The sequence below is a fragment of the Rhodnius prolixus genome, unplaced genomic scaffold, assembly GCF_049639745.1.
Source record: "Rhodnius prolixus isolate KJV_2025 unplaced genomic scaffold, Rpr scaffold_6, whole genome shotgun sequence".
Classification (NCBI taxonomy): Eukaryota; Metazoa; Arthropoda; class Insecta; order Hemiptera; family Reduviidae; genus Rhodnius; species Rhodnius prolixus.
The window spans coordinates 36,174,810-36,191,278 of record NW_027411634.1 but is presented as its reverse complement, the minus strand read 5'-3'; the positions used below and the strand labels follow the sequence as shown (position 1 = coordinate 36,191,278).

The 16,469-nt window shown below is 32.1% G+C and overlaps 1 protein-coding gene across 1 annotated transcript in view; it reads left to right on the top strand.

Moving 5' to 3' along the window:
- Positions 1–16,469, top strand: part of stet (rhomboid serine protease stem cell tumor) — a 159,336-nt gene that overhangs the window by 14,488 nt on the left and 128,379 nt on the right. The window contains exon 2 of the mRNA XM_074139668.1: positions 9,150–9,284. The gene's annotated coding sequence lies outside the window, so the exon portion shown is untranslated. The remainder of the gene's footprint in view (positions 1–9,149; positions 9,285–16,469) is intronic.

Below are 16,469 nucleotides of genomic sequence, written 5' to 3'. Positions count from 1 at the left end.
ATTAGCGAATTTAGATTGAATTACTACACTCATTGATTAGAGAGAGTTATTCAACATGAGATAATAGACAAATTTCTAGCATTATATGGGGTCATTATATAAAAAAATAATCTAGTGTGAAGAAACTATAATAATTTTCTATTAAAACGGAATTTCAGCAAGAAGTTAGCCTACTGGATTCCCATGCGGAGATCTCGAGTTCTAATCCAGTCCCTGGCCCTTAGATATTCTCTTCCTAGCAGCTTCTTGCAGATCAACTCTGGTGATGGACAATCTTGTAAGTTTTTCATTTACATCGTTTTTTTCCAAAAGCTGCTTAGCCACACAGATCGTACTACTCTCACATAACATACCAACCATTGATAAACAAATCTGTGCCGAAATGTTTGGCATACAGGGAAAGACGAGTTTTCAAGACACTATCAATAAGCCAGAGTTCAAGAAATTAAATATGGAAAAGGTAAATAAGTGTTAAATTTCCTTTTTTGAGATCTGTTTAGGAATAACTGAACTTTCTGAATTAATTGTATTGGTGACATCTAAGAAACTAGAACGGGTAACATTGCTTTACTCGTAACATTCCGAGTAACCAGATGTTTTCGGAATGTTAGAAACTTGATCAATCCTGTTATTAGTCTTTTATTCACTCAATGTTCGTGAGACTTTGGAAATTTTCAATTTACGAGAGCAAAGATGGTACGTGAAGTTTTGCTTGAGGCAAACTTGAATATTGCAGTAACAAACAATCGTGAGAGGGTAACGCGCCTGATGAGTATAAAATTAGATAGCCACATTTAATTTGTACTTACTTCAAAAAATGAATGGAACTTTGTTCAGGAGCCACCTTCTAATCTAATGACTTCTACAAAAATAAATCACCGTAAAGTATGGTTTGTGATTATATGCAGGATACAAAAACCAATTCTTCCAATTTGTAATTATCATCCAAAATCTACTTAGGAAGTCCATGTGCTCAGGTGTTACCTTAAAAAATGCCATTACAATTACTAAATGCATTATTGATTACAGAAACAGCACAAAATAACATACAACTTCCAACATAACTTACTCCCCCACTGGTCAAGTACGTTACATAAGAGCTCTTTTCAAACTCTCCCTTTTACTAAAAAGATTCTTGATCAAATGCAACTTAATGAATAAAATATTTACTATCGCTTTAACTGAATATGTTGGTGTCTTTCCATTAAAATAATGAAAATGTAAGGAAGTGAAAAGCATCAAAACTGAAAGCGACTTTACTCTCTTAATTATCATTGAAAATTATAAGACATTTTCGTTGCTTTGATAAAAATACTTAATTTTATTAGAGAGATTATTGCTGAAGAAAATTTTGAACAATTTTATAATGGATAGAATCCTCTGTATTTATTAAGGTCAGTGGCGTTATAAATTTAAATTGTGGTTCACATCCTCATTTACTATTATTGTGTTGGCGTAGTAAGTTAACCACTGTCCATTTAAATTTCTATTTATTACTTCAATAAACTGAACAGTGTAAACTAGAAGTGCTTGATATTAAAATATATCAATATATATACAATTTCTAAATAAATATTTGGTATATGCTTTTACATAGACAAGGAGTGCACTAAAGCTGACTCGATACATAACAAGAACACTTTATGGTTGCAGTCCCGAATTCTAAACAAAAATTTTTTCGTACAAAAGTACGAAAAGCTTAACTGTAAAACTTACTTCAATTTTCACATTGAAAATTCGCAGCAGATATTTAGCAAAATAATTCACAGTTACAATATACGAGTAGTAAAACCATAAAATTCACAGAAATAGTACAGAAAAAGTTTAAAGTTTCTTAGAAAAGTGTTAAGTGAAAAGTAGTAAGTTTAAAGAGAGTTTAGTTCGATTGGTTTCTGGAAAAGTCGAGGAAAACTTAAAAAAAATAAAATAAACCACACAGAAAACTCGTACATTCGGGAAGGTGTATTTTCTTCTGACTCAAAATTTTATGAGAAATAGATTCATACGTAATGTTAAAACGGCGACACTTTAAAAGGCCAAGTACTACACCCTTCTCCCCAGAAAAGGCAATAATTGAATTTTTCTGGAACTTTGAAAGTTGTAAGATTCGGAACTAAAAGACATCATTAAAGTGAAAAATCTACTTAATGAAGCGGTCCTTCCGGAAGTGAAATCTTCATCGCTTTTTACATTATACCGATACTTAGGGTACTTAAACGAAACATAAAATTGCAGCTTACGCAATTTTTCATTATAACATGCAGACTGAAAAAATCCTGCTTTAGGGTTCAGGCGGCCTCGATACGTATATTTCTGGCAAAATTACAGCATTGAAAATTTGACGAGCTACAATACTTTCTCTCGTTCTCAGAGTTAGAGAACGAGAGAGAGAAAGTGGCTTACCGTAAGAGGGACTATCACTACCGAAAAATACAAAATCTAAGACGAAATGGAGCCAAACCATCCCCGCTCCCCAAAGGGCCACGAATAGAATTCTCTTAGACAATTTTTCAATTAAAAGATTAGATCTGTGTATGAGCTACGAGTCTACCAGTTTTTGTATAGGAGTCGTTGTCGGGGAACGTCAAAAAAGAAAGAAATGAAAACAATTAGCAGGAAGGTACTTCCGAAAGAAGGATTTTGATCGCTGACTTTCAGTCATATCTGAGAGTACGCAATATAGATGTGGACTTCTTGCAATATTTCATTTTTTAACGGGATTGTTTACTTATACTACATACATAGAGTACACACAGGTAACCCTTTTTTGGAGAGGAGTTCAGAAGACTTCAAAACGAATATTTCCTTTAAAAAATGAAATAGAAATTTTCATGCGATCGCATTACTAAGAAAGTGAAATACTTCTGGCAATAAATCTGCCAACAAATCAGTAAAAAGTTAACAGCTTAAAGGATGGAATTAGACAAGTGTTTTCACTGATAACATCCATTAAATATAGCAAAAGTGGCTTTACGAGGCACCCATACGACTGGCTTGCAGTACCGGCTAGTTAAAAATACTTATTAGTTTGCTGATGTCTGCACTGAGTCATTTGAACTGCCCACCGCGTTGTAGCTGATAATGCCGAGGGGGTTTCTAGTCAATAGATGGGGTGTTTTCTTCTCTATATCTGGCAAGTGGCATCTAAATGGCTCTTTAAAAGAGAGACTTTTCATTTTTCTACCCTCCATAACAGCTAATATCCACAAAACCCACTGATATAGCAACAAATAACTAATTTTTTCTCAAAAGTTCCTAATGTTAAGCTAAAAAAAAAAATATTGCATTAACAGCATAGCAGCCGAGCGATATGAGTAGTAGACCGCATAGCAAAGCTTTTCACCTTTATATAAGTATTAAGAATAATTGACTGCGAGAGCAGAAATTAAAAATAATAATAATAAACTCAAATCTGTAAATACGCCATTTCGGATAAACGATTTTCATCAAATTTTTTTATTGTAGTCAAGCTTTCAACACAAATCAAGCGTTTCACAAGGTTTTCTACGTTTCACCGATTGTTTTTTTCCTTCACTACTCTAGATCTCTCCAACTCTATAACAGCTCCTATCTCATAATCAATAAAAATGTTTACACATCAATTAGTATTAGATATTAATGTTTTCTAAACAAGCAGTTCAAATCAACACACTAATGGATGTAATAATATAAATATTATATAAAAATCCTTTAATACGCATAACTTCCTTTTATTTTACCTTTCAAAATTCTGAGCTAATGAAATGGTGAGAATTCACTCGTGCTACAGTTCTTCAAAAAATTTCTTCAAACATCGATTTTTAATACATATTCACTTCTTAATAACCCTGATTGTAAAACTGCATTTTTCATAGAAATGGCCTTTTTTGTGGAAACCCAACCTTTATCTCCTCATAGAATTTTCTAAAACGATTTCTCATTTATGGAAAATTATTCAAGCACAAATTACGGATCTATAAATAATATAATATATAGAACATATAATATATATTCGAAGTTTAGAGAGAATAAACAAAAAAAAATCTAGGATCGAGCTTTTTTGGAAAAATGTTTCAAATAAAAGTTACAACCAACATGTACAAATAAATAAAATAGATAGTCAAAATGATTAAACTTATCTTGCAGCTAATGGGAAGGTTATTACCTTTAGCTATCTGCCAACTGAAGTAGAAGGTTATACAACATCTTCAATTTCTCCTCTAAACTGGTTGGTAATCCTTAGGCCAGAATTGATAGCTTTGGTAGATAAATTCTGTGTATATAAGGAGCAGACTCCTGACTTAGATTTCAATTTCTATTACCTGGATCAGAAACCTAATTTCTACTTGATTGATTATCGATCTGAAACATAAATTACAGTTTATATATTATAAATTTAGATTAATAAAGTTAAAAATATTTGCTAACTTTTATCAGTTAATCTCTTAAAATTCTATTTTAACGCAATCCTAAGCTCTAAATAAATTGTTCACACCTGCACTTAAGAGAAATAAATAAATAAATAAGTTCTAAATACTTAAATGGAATTTTCTTCCAGAATTTGTTGAAGAAATGTATAAGATTCAACCAAATGTTCTTAGATTCATTATACTATAAAAACCAAGTCCCAAGATTGACCTAAACTTTTGTAGACCAAAAAGTTATAGTGCACACTATATCCCATTCGCAAAACTACATTTCGTGCATGGCTAATAAATTCTGAAAATTGCACTCATTTACTTCTTGATGATGATTAGTTTCTATGACTACTGTCAAAAATCGCGCTTACAGAATGCAATTGTGACACAATCACTAAATATCTTTGATTTTTGGCAGATCAAAATTGTCAAATTGTAAAAGAAAATACTAGCCTCCATGTAAAACCGGTACTATTTGTTAAGATTATATTTTTTGCTCATTTCAAAAAACTCTCACAGAATTACTTATTCAGAAAATAAAATAAAATTATTTCAACAGCTATAATTGAATTAAATCTGTGAAGTTGGTTTCTCTATTATTAGAAGTGATCGAAGAGCCACTTTCAAAGAAAATAAACCTCCAAAAAAAAAAAAAAACAGAAAATTTTTTAGCCCAGATTCTGAATACTGTGAATTTAACAAGAGTTTTAGCAACATAAATACTGTTCAGCTATAAATAAGCCTATATTTCAAAGAAAGCTTAATGTTAGAGATCTATTAGTCCAAACTTTTTTCTGAGTAGAAGATTCAAAGAAAGAATAATAGGCATCTGTAATTAGAAAGTTTGTGATTTTTCGTAAAAGTTAAGATATGGAGAGCAAGAGAAAAAATTAGTGGCGTACCACTAACAGTTAGCTATTGTAAATCTTGTGAATTAGATGAGGAAGTCAAACTTAAACGAAATCTCAAGGCACGCTCTCTGTGACAGTTCGTTTTTAAGGTAAATTCTTTAATCAAAACACATTTTTTCGTAAATACACACTCAGAGAGGGGAAACGACGTCAAAAGTAATTAAAAATACTCATTTCGGCAAAACGCAACTATGAACATTCGTCAAAAAACATTCTGCTAAATATTCTGCTACAATCAGAAAGAGAAAATAATAAAATGTTATCCTGGTGCCAAGGTAGTTAAACAGTCTTAATAAACAAAAGGGAATTAAAAACCAAAAATTATACAAAATTCTTTTAAAATGAATTTTGAAAGTTGTGAACTGACATAGGCCTTGTTCACCAAGTCAGGATATAATTAGAAATGAAGGGTTTGAACCAGACTTTACACTGCGGGAAACGTATCATTGTGCGCAGCAGCCATTCTTGCAGCCTTTCCGAATGCTTCACAAAAACAATAGCTGCTTGCATATAGTTAGTGCTTTGCATTCCAGTCTTCCATTATTCTCCGCCTACCCATTTCTATTTACACCCTTTCTCTTTAACAAAAAGGGTGCGAAAACCAAAGGCCCCACTTTCAACCTCTCCTAATCAATTCAATCGGCTAAACATTCTTTTGTTTCAGAAAGCATTGAAATATAGATTTTGAGCAGCATTTAATGAAGGATACGTGACTTTATAGGGGTACCTAGTAGAATTTGTTGGGCGGATTTAATGGGATCAATTAAATGCACCGATCAACCAATTAATATACATATTTTTATTGCTCAAGAAAAGATGCTTTAGAACAAAATTTTCTTTAAAAAAATGGTGATGATCAATTTTATATTCGAACAATTAATTACCTCATAGATTTATTCTCAATGATTTTACCTTAAAAAATTCTAGCAAGAAAAGAAACTTATTCCTGAATTTCTTCGTTTCTAAAATCAATGTGTTGGCGCAATCCCTTGCTGTGGACATAAGTACTTTGAAATTATCCAAAGCTGGATAACCCAAACTTCCTATAGCCCAGAACGGCGTAATATAGATAGCAGACGATTTGTTTTGAAGCAATGCAAATGCAGGAGATCTTAGGAATGATCATAGACCTGCGGTTAAGACAAAGCTGGGTTTTGTGGAATTGCTTGCTTGGTCGCATAAAGCACGCCAGTTTAATGGTTGCTATCATCAAAGATTTGCACTTTCAGGCATAACCACCTTACTCACCGGGACTTCCTGTGGCTATTTCTAATAAAGAGCAAATGCATTCTCATAAACAAAAAGATGCCCAGTCGCTTTACAATAAAAGCATTTTTCTTGAGACAATATGAAATAATATACAGAGAAATAATCTATTTTTAGTTTTTGTCTGTTAAAGCATGAAAATTTAATTAAGGATATTTACTCTCTTTACAAAACAAGGTATTTATTCTAGATAGTGAACAATAATTTCCTTTTATGTTAGTCTGTAAACAACTCTTGTTTTTTAATGATTTTGTTTCCTAACCTTAGATTGTCAGAATATTCCTTCTGTACTGAATCCGACCTCGTGTTACATATTCAGAAAAAGAATAAAACTTTCTTATACTAGTTGCTACAGCTTCCTAAAATATAAGCATCAACAACTGATACACATCCTAAACAATACGCCTCTTATTTACTACTTACCATTTTTCATACATATTTATCAAACAGATTGAATTTGATCAAAATTCTAGGACATGAAAGTTTATAAAATAGTATACAACATTATAACAAGACAATAACAAAATCTTCGTTTAAAGAAAACTTGACGGTCTGATTCTATTATAAGGCAATAGCCTTTCCGCTTGGACGGATTTTAACAGAAAAATCAGCAGTTTGAATAAACTTTTCTTATAGGTAATAGTATTTTGACAATATTATTTTTGTTAAAATATATATATTTTTATGGTAGACAATTTTAAATTTTAGTATAAATTTTGTATAGATCAAACTGCGTAATTTAAATTGAAGAATAGAGTTTTGTGCGGATTTTTGTTTTCTATTTATAATGACTAAAAACATACGAGTATTTTATTGACGCACACTACTCAATTGTGGTATTACTGGGGAAACGTGTTGTGAGATCCCTTGAAAACGAAAAAATGATTGCGCAAGGCAATATTAACAGAATATCAACAAAACGATTTATTTATACATTTATTTTATACACCATTTCTTTTGGTTGGAAATCAATCAAATTTCTCATCTTGCAGTCCGATACACTGAAGATATCCGGAGCATAAAGCCGGCGTTAATCATCGTCAAAGGAAATTTTGGGCACTTGTAGGATGTCGCTTGTCAAATGCTCATTATTTCACAGAGAGCACCTAGTTGACATCGGGATGTCTGGCACATCGGTTTTTAAGGAAATTTGCCAGAAGAAAATCATGTATCGTTTTCAACCTAAGGTTAGAGGAATAGTATTTCCGTAAGAAAATGTTTGACCCCTTTTTCCTCAGAAGAGTCTCGCATGCCAAACCTCCTTGAAATTTCGTGGGTTTAATAGAACGCTGCCAAAGCGGGCCGTGTATATAAACACTTACTATAGAATGACATTTTCTAGCAGCTTCCTCTTACAAAGCAAAAATAACAATAACAATGGATAATTTTGGTTTAAAAATTTAATCCAGGATTTTCAAGTAATAAGCCAGCCATTGGCGACAGCAATTGTACCATGTAACCTCATATTGAGAAGGATAACCCTGCTGGCACACTTCGCTGTAATAAGAAACCCACTTCGGGCTGACGACCCCTTCTTTTTTTTCTACGCTGTCTAACAGCAACACAATACTCCTTGTAAAAGGCTAACAATCAAACCGGAAATCCGCGTTGGTGAGTGTGAGCAAGTGTACAAAAGAAGGAAGTAGTCGCTCACGTAGTTCTTTTTTTTTTTTCTTTTTCTTTTTTTTGTATTAAAGTAGGGTACCCTAAGAAATACTTCCTCATCCAGTCTGGTTATCTGATACCAAAATAAAAACTAAATAATTAATTCTATCCTCATAAATACAAAGAAAATAAGAATAATTCGCAGTAGGCAAATGTCGCCACTAGTAGTTACAATCAAATAAATTGTGTTACTGAACATCAGCAAGTATTTACGGTACTTGCATCTCAAGATCTAAAATAATATTGCTTATCTAAATTGAACACTGATTGGAGGCTAGTCAATAAAAAGACTCCGAGTGCTAATGACTTCGATGTTGACACGCTTTAACTTAAATAACAGTAAGGAACAATAATATTGTAAGATATGCCATCCTGCTTTTTGTACCCACCTAAAGCTTCCAGTTGTGTGTTCTCCTTATTATTTGTACTTCCAGCCCAGATTGGTGGAAGACGAAAGATGAAAAATATACTGGGACGAACCCATAATTTCTGATCGCACCGTGAGCTACAATAGGCCATAAAGCTGACTAGTTATTTACAAAGAAGCGAAGGAAGCGATTGTAAACGCAATTGCGATGAAACATGGGTTCCTCAAATCTGAGTTAGAAAATTCCTGAAGCTGGTAAGAGAGCTGTACCAAGTTTTACAACCTCGAACAGGTGAAATAGTATCGACTAATACTAATTGCTTGGAATGTTTACAACAGTCAGAAAGGAAACTCGTTAATATCTCAATTTATTTAATTTGAAATAATATAAAAATTCATCCCGCGGTTGGGCGTTCCTGTCTCCCGCTACTTGTGATTTTTCATACACAAATATAATGACATATTGATGACGAGTTCTATCATTTAAATTTAGTCTGCTTTCATAGAGCCAGTTAGATAATTGTTTTTCCTTTCAATTTCCAGGTCTGACTGCGATTATCGAAACTTGTATGTCGCCCGTCACTTGGTACAACACAAACGTCGGCCAAGCGATAGAGGCTTTGAGAGAAACAGAGACACTTTCTTTAGAAATTGGGATGACGCAATTTCCTTTCTACGGTGAGTACTAAAGTTACTTTACTTTTATTTCTAAAGTACCTTCTAAGATACCTTTATTCAAAAAAAATACATTTACATCTTCATTTAAAATTTTATCAAGCAGGAGCCTGAAAGTTCTTAAGCAAGCAAACTGGTTAGATTAGATTGAAGCATGGGGGGCCTGTACTCCTAGACACAGCAACCAGACGAGACTTATTGACCCCTTGAAGGTCTAATAAAAAATTAAAAAAACTCACTTCTTTAAGAAATCCATGGTCTATTCCGGTTTTGGGTACGATCTCCTTCTTGTTTCCAAGCGCCTAACCTCATTTCACAAACCAGCGATTTCATTCAACGCAGTCAGACAGGACATATGAGGCCGTTTCTATTTCTTTTGTCACGTTCTGCGCAGGGATGTACCAAGCCATCGTGAAACTACCAGAAGAAATATCTTAAGTGCTGCATAATCTCTGTAAAAAGAAATAAGACCATACTAAATTAAGACGATCAAGTACCGTTTCCAACAGGACAGCTAAAGAGGAGTGCCGTTAGCCTTGATAGGCTACGACTGAGATGGAATTGTACGCGACATGCATTTAAGTAACTATCTTTCATGTATCATACTCCAAGAACTGTAGGCAGAGGGGGGTCTATTACAACAGCTATGAGTTCTTTGGTTACGAGTAAACGGACTTGCTTATTGCGAAAAACCAAAAGAATCAGCCCTAATTTTTGGGAAGCACACATCCAAGTTTAAAACCTAATTCTTCATGACACCACCACCCTACCACAACCCTACTGCTTCATGACACCACCACCAGCCCAGTAACAGCAATGGAAGCAGAACTTGGAGATAAAGAAAGCTAAAACTTCCTGCCAATCAAGTAAATATGCTAGATTACCCAGTGAAGAATTTCAAATGGTCCAGGATTAATCAATTTTTGTCGCTTCAACTTTCATTACCTACATTTTGATTAATTTATTAGGAATAATTTGCAACGATTGAAATTACTTTCTAATAATTAGCATTAGGTAGAATTATTTTGAAGAAAAAAAGGAAAAACGTCGTGAAATTGAAATTTTTCAATTTTTACTTTCTCTTACAGCAGATTTATTATTTTTAAGAATAAAGCTTTGGAGTGTTACCAGTGAGGAACTTCTCCACTCGTTTGTTTCATTGTTTCTGTTATCAGTGTTACTTATAGCGCCTTGAGGGGCGTTCTACTGATTGTAGAAAAAATAAATGCAAAAAAAATAAATAAATAAAGCGCCCCCATCCAACAAATTTGTTAAAAACTATTAGTAATTCTCATTCATAATCCATAATGTTTAATTATATCACCTTTACAATCAATCTCACTGCTTATCAAATTAGCCGTGCGTCAAATGTTGCGTGTTCCATTAAACTTCAGTCCAGCTGCAGTTTGCTCGCCACAACAGCTGCCTTGGGATAAAAAAAAAAAAATTAGTTGTTTCATCAGGTCATTCTTTTACATTTTCATTCAAGATCCAAGTTGATTTGGATGAAATGAATAAAACCCGCGTTGTTGTGCTAGGAATATTAATGTCTGGATAAACAATTGACTTTTACGGGACCCTTGAGAATAATTATGGCAATTCTTAATAATTCAAGGTAATAAAATAAATGAATGAAATTTAACTGAAGTGAAATACACGAGACTTTCGACACGAAATAGCCTAAATATAATAGTTCGTTTTAAAACAAATTATTGTATTAATGAAATTTACCAAAATATTTTTTAAAAATCACTGGATAATCAAAACTTATTATACGTTTTATTTATGTATGTCACGATTAACGATATCACCTCCAAAGCATGCGACCTTCAATTATGTCTCACATTTTTTTAGAGTTTGGCTTGACTACAACTTGCAAAACTTTTAAAATTAAAGTCATAACTACTACACACAAAATCTGATTATTCAATCTCTGAAGAAAATGGATGAAATTCCACAACCGATCAGAATGAAAGAAAACAGGAGTGCTAGGAGGATAAAATAAAATCTTTATATTTTCTAATAAATACTAAAGATCTGTTTAATTTTCTTTATCTTTCAACAATTACAACCACATATCGAAATACCTAAGTATTTTTCTGGTAAAATTGATTTCTGGACCTCTTGGTAAAAGTGATGCTGCAAAATGCCTTGAGTATAATTTGGACGATCTACAGTCAATACAATAATAATGAGGATCTCCTTAAAACAGTGCCAAAAAAAAAAAACTACTGTTAGAATCAAAATTGATTACCTAGACTAGAATGGTATTTACAAAACAGGTTTTTGAGTATTTTGTATTTTCCTAGAAAGGTTTCCTGGAATTTTATTTCCAGCTAATCGTGTACTTACGAACTTAAATAGCAATTTTAAGTGATTAAAATGGAAAGTTAAGGTTTAATTTTCAAAGTGGACCGCACTCAAACAAGAACCCTATTTATCTGTTTCTCCTCTTTTTTGAAGAAAATTTTTGCTAAAAAGGATGCGGTAATCTTTCAATCTTGCAGCCGTTCAAGCGATCTTTACCTGTCAAACCCCAAATAATTTAAATCTAGATTCCATAAAGCACGTAAACTGACCAAGATCATTGTATCACCATTCTTAAAACCTGGACTAACTACATAAATAATGATCTTTAAATATGAATCATTACCAAAAAAATAATTTCAAGAACGTAGCTTAACTTACATTCAACTTAGGTAGCTAAGCAGTAAACTTTTCTATTATGTTGACAGTTAAGCTTCAAGCAAATATCAAGCTAAAATAAAACATACAAGCTATATACAATTAAAATTTGAAAAGAGAACGCAATCCTGTTCTAATAATAACAGTTGGAAAGTATAAAAAATTAAAATTGACCGCTGACTGAAAAGGGTTATTAACTATTGATCAGGAAATCAGGGCAGAAACCCTTCGAGCCAGCTCCTCTTTATCTCTTCACAGGTCAAATGTGAAATTAGGGTGAAGTTTTGTTTAGTTTGTTATATAAACTGACAGACGGCTGTTTCTGACTCTAACCAACAAGCAAACAATAAATTATGCAGAAAGACGGATTACTTAGGATAATTTCTATTTTTCATTCTCTAAAATCAGGATTGCAAAATTCTAGGCTTTCTTACAATAAGTTAAGAAAAGTTTAACATTCATTACGAAAACAGCTTTAATATTACATAGGCTTAGAACTATACTAACATAGTACTTATGAGTTCACACTCTCTCACGCTTCTATAAGGTCAAAAAAAATCTGGTATTGAACACTCACATGACTATCTAATTGCAATATTTTCTAATTTAAAAATTTTCCTTAAAAAAAAGTGGAGATACATCGCAAAATTTAAACAGAGCCCAATGTAACTGAAATGTTTGAAAAAGCATTATTGACTGGTAAACTGGACGTCACTAGATAGCTATTTAAATTAGAATCTAACAAAAATCCTTGATGTCCCATGATTCACTAAAATAGATATTCTACACAGTAAGCTTCCTAGGACTAAGGATTTTAGTAATGTTAAATCTAAATTATTATTTATTTATTTCAAGTGTATGCTGCTGCAATCCTACAAGGAAATTTGGGTTCAAAACTGCTTAACCACACGCCACAAACTAATCTGACGCAGCTTAATTTATGGCATTGTTTGGAGCAAGGTTTTTTTGTTTGATTTATTCTTGCGAGTGACTTGCAAATTAAAGTTATTATAATTACTATTAAATTAAAGTTACTGCAACTAATAAAACAATGAACATTGTAAATATTTATTTATATATAGAAATATAGTGGTACCTCGCTTTTTGGCCGACTTGACGACTTTCGAACAAATCGGTATTCGACCAAGAAATTCGAGAAAATATTGTTCTGAAATCCGAACAAACATTTGGAACTCGAACACCCGAGATGAGCCGAGTTGTTTTTTATATTTGTACACTTTTAGATCTTATTTCTTGTTTAGATACTTGTTTTTACATAAAATATAAAAATTAGGTCAGTAAAACGGCATAATTCTGGGGCTTAGAAACGAAATAAACTACATAGTTTACATTATTTCTTATGGGATAAATTGTTTCAGTTCTCGACCAAATTGGTTCTCGACCGCACTTCCGGAACGAATTGTGGTCGAGAACCGAGGTACCACTGTAAATAAAATTTTATTATATTCTATTCTCTTCAAAACATTCCACAACATTTGACTAAATTTTTTCCAGTAAATATAGTAAAGTAAATAAAGTTTGTATCAGCGCCATTGGAACTTGGAGATAACGTGTGTTAGGGATTTACTTTGCTTTGATACATTCTGTCGAAGAACTTGAATTTAATAGGGATCTGATTCGACGCTATGGCTCAGTTGTCGATGTCAAAAAAAAGGACCTGGAAGAGCTGTGAAGTCTAATAGTGCAGGACTGTCTGCACTATTGACACTGCTTTTTTTTTTTTTGTCAAATTCTAAATTTAAAGAAAATTTAAATACGTAAACTGCGATAATACAAAGTCAAGTGAATGTACACCACATTATGTTAGCTATATCTTTTTAGGCATTTTTTTTTCTCATTAAAATTAGCTAAGCATTAGCGTAAATTAACTTCTTCAATCTAATTTAATTGTTTAGCTCAAATAAAAGCATGGATCAGTAATATTTACCTAGTGTTCAGGTTTTGCCCTCTCTAGATTAGATAAGAACATGGGGCGGGTGTTATTTTCTAGATTCAATAGCTCGAAAGTAACCCAAAAGCTCCAAGTAGTGGCAGGTGTATCCACGAAACTTCCCACAGATCCGTCAGTGATCGCTCGGTGCACGTTAGCAAATCACCGTAGTTATTACAACTTGGAGAAGTTTATCCAGACTGCCAGATTACCTGATGGTAATGCACAAAATAGAGGACCACTACCTATAAAATAGAAGAATTAGTTCCGACATTTATGCCAATAAAACAAAAAAAAGTTTTCATATTTTGTTGTGTGATTCAGTGCAAAAGGTATGAGTTTAAAATAAATTTTAAAAAGTTTACAGGGAATTTAGGGATGATTAATGCTTTGTGATTCCCACTTTGCGGGTTTGACGCAGTGTTTTTTCAACTTTTTTTCTTATATGAGAATGCAGCTTTTATCATTTTGTAGTTTTCTGAATGGCATTCTGGGAGGCTATAGATTGCCATCGATACAGAAACCACATAAGTTAAAACATAAACATTCGTTCTAGTTTTCTTCATAGAATTTCATCCTAACATTAGAATATCTAAGATAATTAAATCCTAAAAATTAAATACAATTTATACATTAACAAAATAAAAAACCACTATTATCTGTAAACCACTTAAATGTGATATAATTTTCTTAAGATGAAAAAAAAAATCACTTTACATAATCACTGCCTATGTTTGCAGAAAACATTAAGAACCTAATTTTTCTTTTTCTTTTCTACTTCCACTTAACTAGCCACTATACTAGTCCGGAAAAGTATCGCGTGATCACTGATAATAAAATGAACACATCCTTCGGAGGAAAACTGTGGTTTGATACAGATAATGTTATTACTTTTCTTCTTTTTTTCTTTCTCTATAACGAGGTCAGTATAGTAGTTTTTGTTTTTTTATTTTGTTTATAACGTAGATAAGAGAAAAAAGTTTAGTTACATTTTACGCTTAGTGAGCTTGTACATTCTGAGTTCCTGAAGATTTAAAATTGAAGTTTTCTAAGATAAACTATGTTTTTGATTTATTTTACATTGTTAACTTTTATTATTCGGGTTTAATTCTAGTTACTTTTGTCTGATTTAAAATGTATGATATTCTACTTTCCATGGGAAAGTAATTACCAGTGTTATCAACCATTAGAATAAACAGATTAGCAAAGTAAAAATGTGCTCGTACAGCCAGAAAGCTTTGAAAGCCCACGAAAAACCAAAATGTCATCAAATTTGGTAAATGATGATAGTAGAAAACTTAATGAAATGTAACCTCGAAAAACTATTGCATCTATTCGGCAAAACCGATAGATACAACTAACTACGAAGTACTGTATTACTCTGAAGTGAGTGCCACGAGGATATTGAAATTATACTCATATAATTCCTATTTAAAGTATTATAACTGTTCGGTAGGACATTTGTATAATTTTACAAAATATTATTGATATTCTAATTTGTATTTTAAAATTAATTTAAAAAAATTGTTGTCTCCCAATCCCATACGACCATTAAGGGTTATATGTTATTGAAACAATGATTATTTGAACAGTTCAGTTTAGATCATGATTCAAATAAAGCCACGTGGCCAGTATAAATATTCTCTTAAGTATAGTTTACAAGATTAGAAAGTCCTTAAATATGTGAGAAGACAGCAGCAGAATACAAATAAACTTTGCCAGTACAAACATCGTGTACCAGCTGCTGGTGTAAACTTCAAGTACACGGTCATCTAGTTAGTTGTATATTATTAACAGCTGAGAATCTATTACAACACTGTTTCCACTTGTATTCATTTAAAAATAGTTAAAATGTTTTAATATTTATTTACAAAATTGATTTACCAGTACTCCAGATTATAACATTAACTATTCTTATTTTTAGAAACTATAAATTATATTCTTGAAATGTTATAACAATATTAGTAGGTCGCTTTATCCTAATAACTTTTTTTTCTGAAGAAATGTATGCCAGAACCCTGCTTTTTCTTTTTATTTTTTAACGTAAATTAGACTAGACATTAAACTTAATTAACCTCTTTTTGTTAATGGCAGACATATGTATGTATATTACAAACAAAAAAAAACTAATAATGAAGCGTTAACCTTTTTCACAAGCCGACAATTTTGGCGTTCATTTCACTTCATTTAGTTTAGTAACATTTATTTTGACGGATTGCCAATAATCTACTTTTATTAATTAAATTAAATGCTGCTGCATTTGACGATATTTTAGATAAATGGTATGAACACTTTCAAGACAGCCTCTTAACCACTAAAGCTTTTCTCTAAACTTGAATTTTTTGACTAAAATTAGTTGGCCTTAAGTTCGTAATAATAAAAGATTTTAAAGAGAAATATGATGTTCCAGAATCCCTGCTTACTTTCTTAAATAACATATGTATAAAAGTGACAAATGCTTATCGAATGAACGTCTGTAATGAGTATTCTAAGTTTTATAGGAAATTATTGAAGCAGCTTTTTAAAGAGAAAACTAAAAAAATAAATAAACC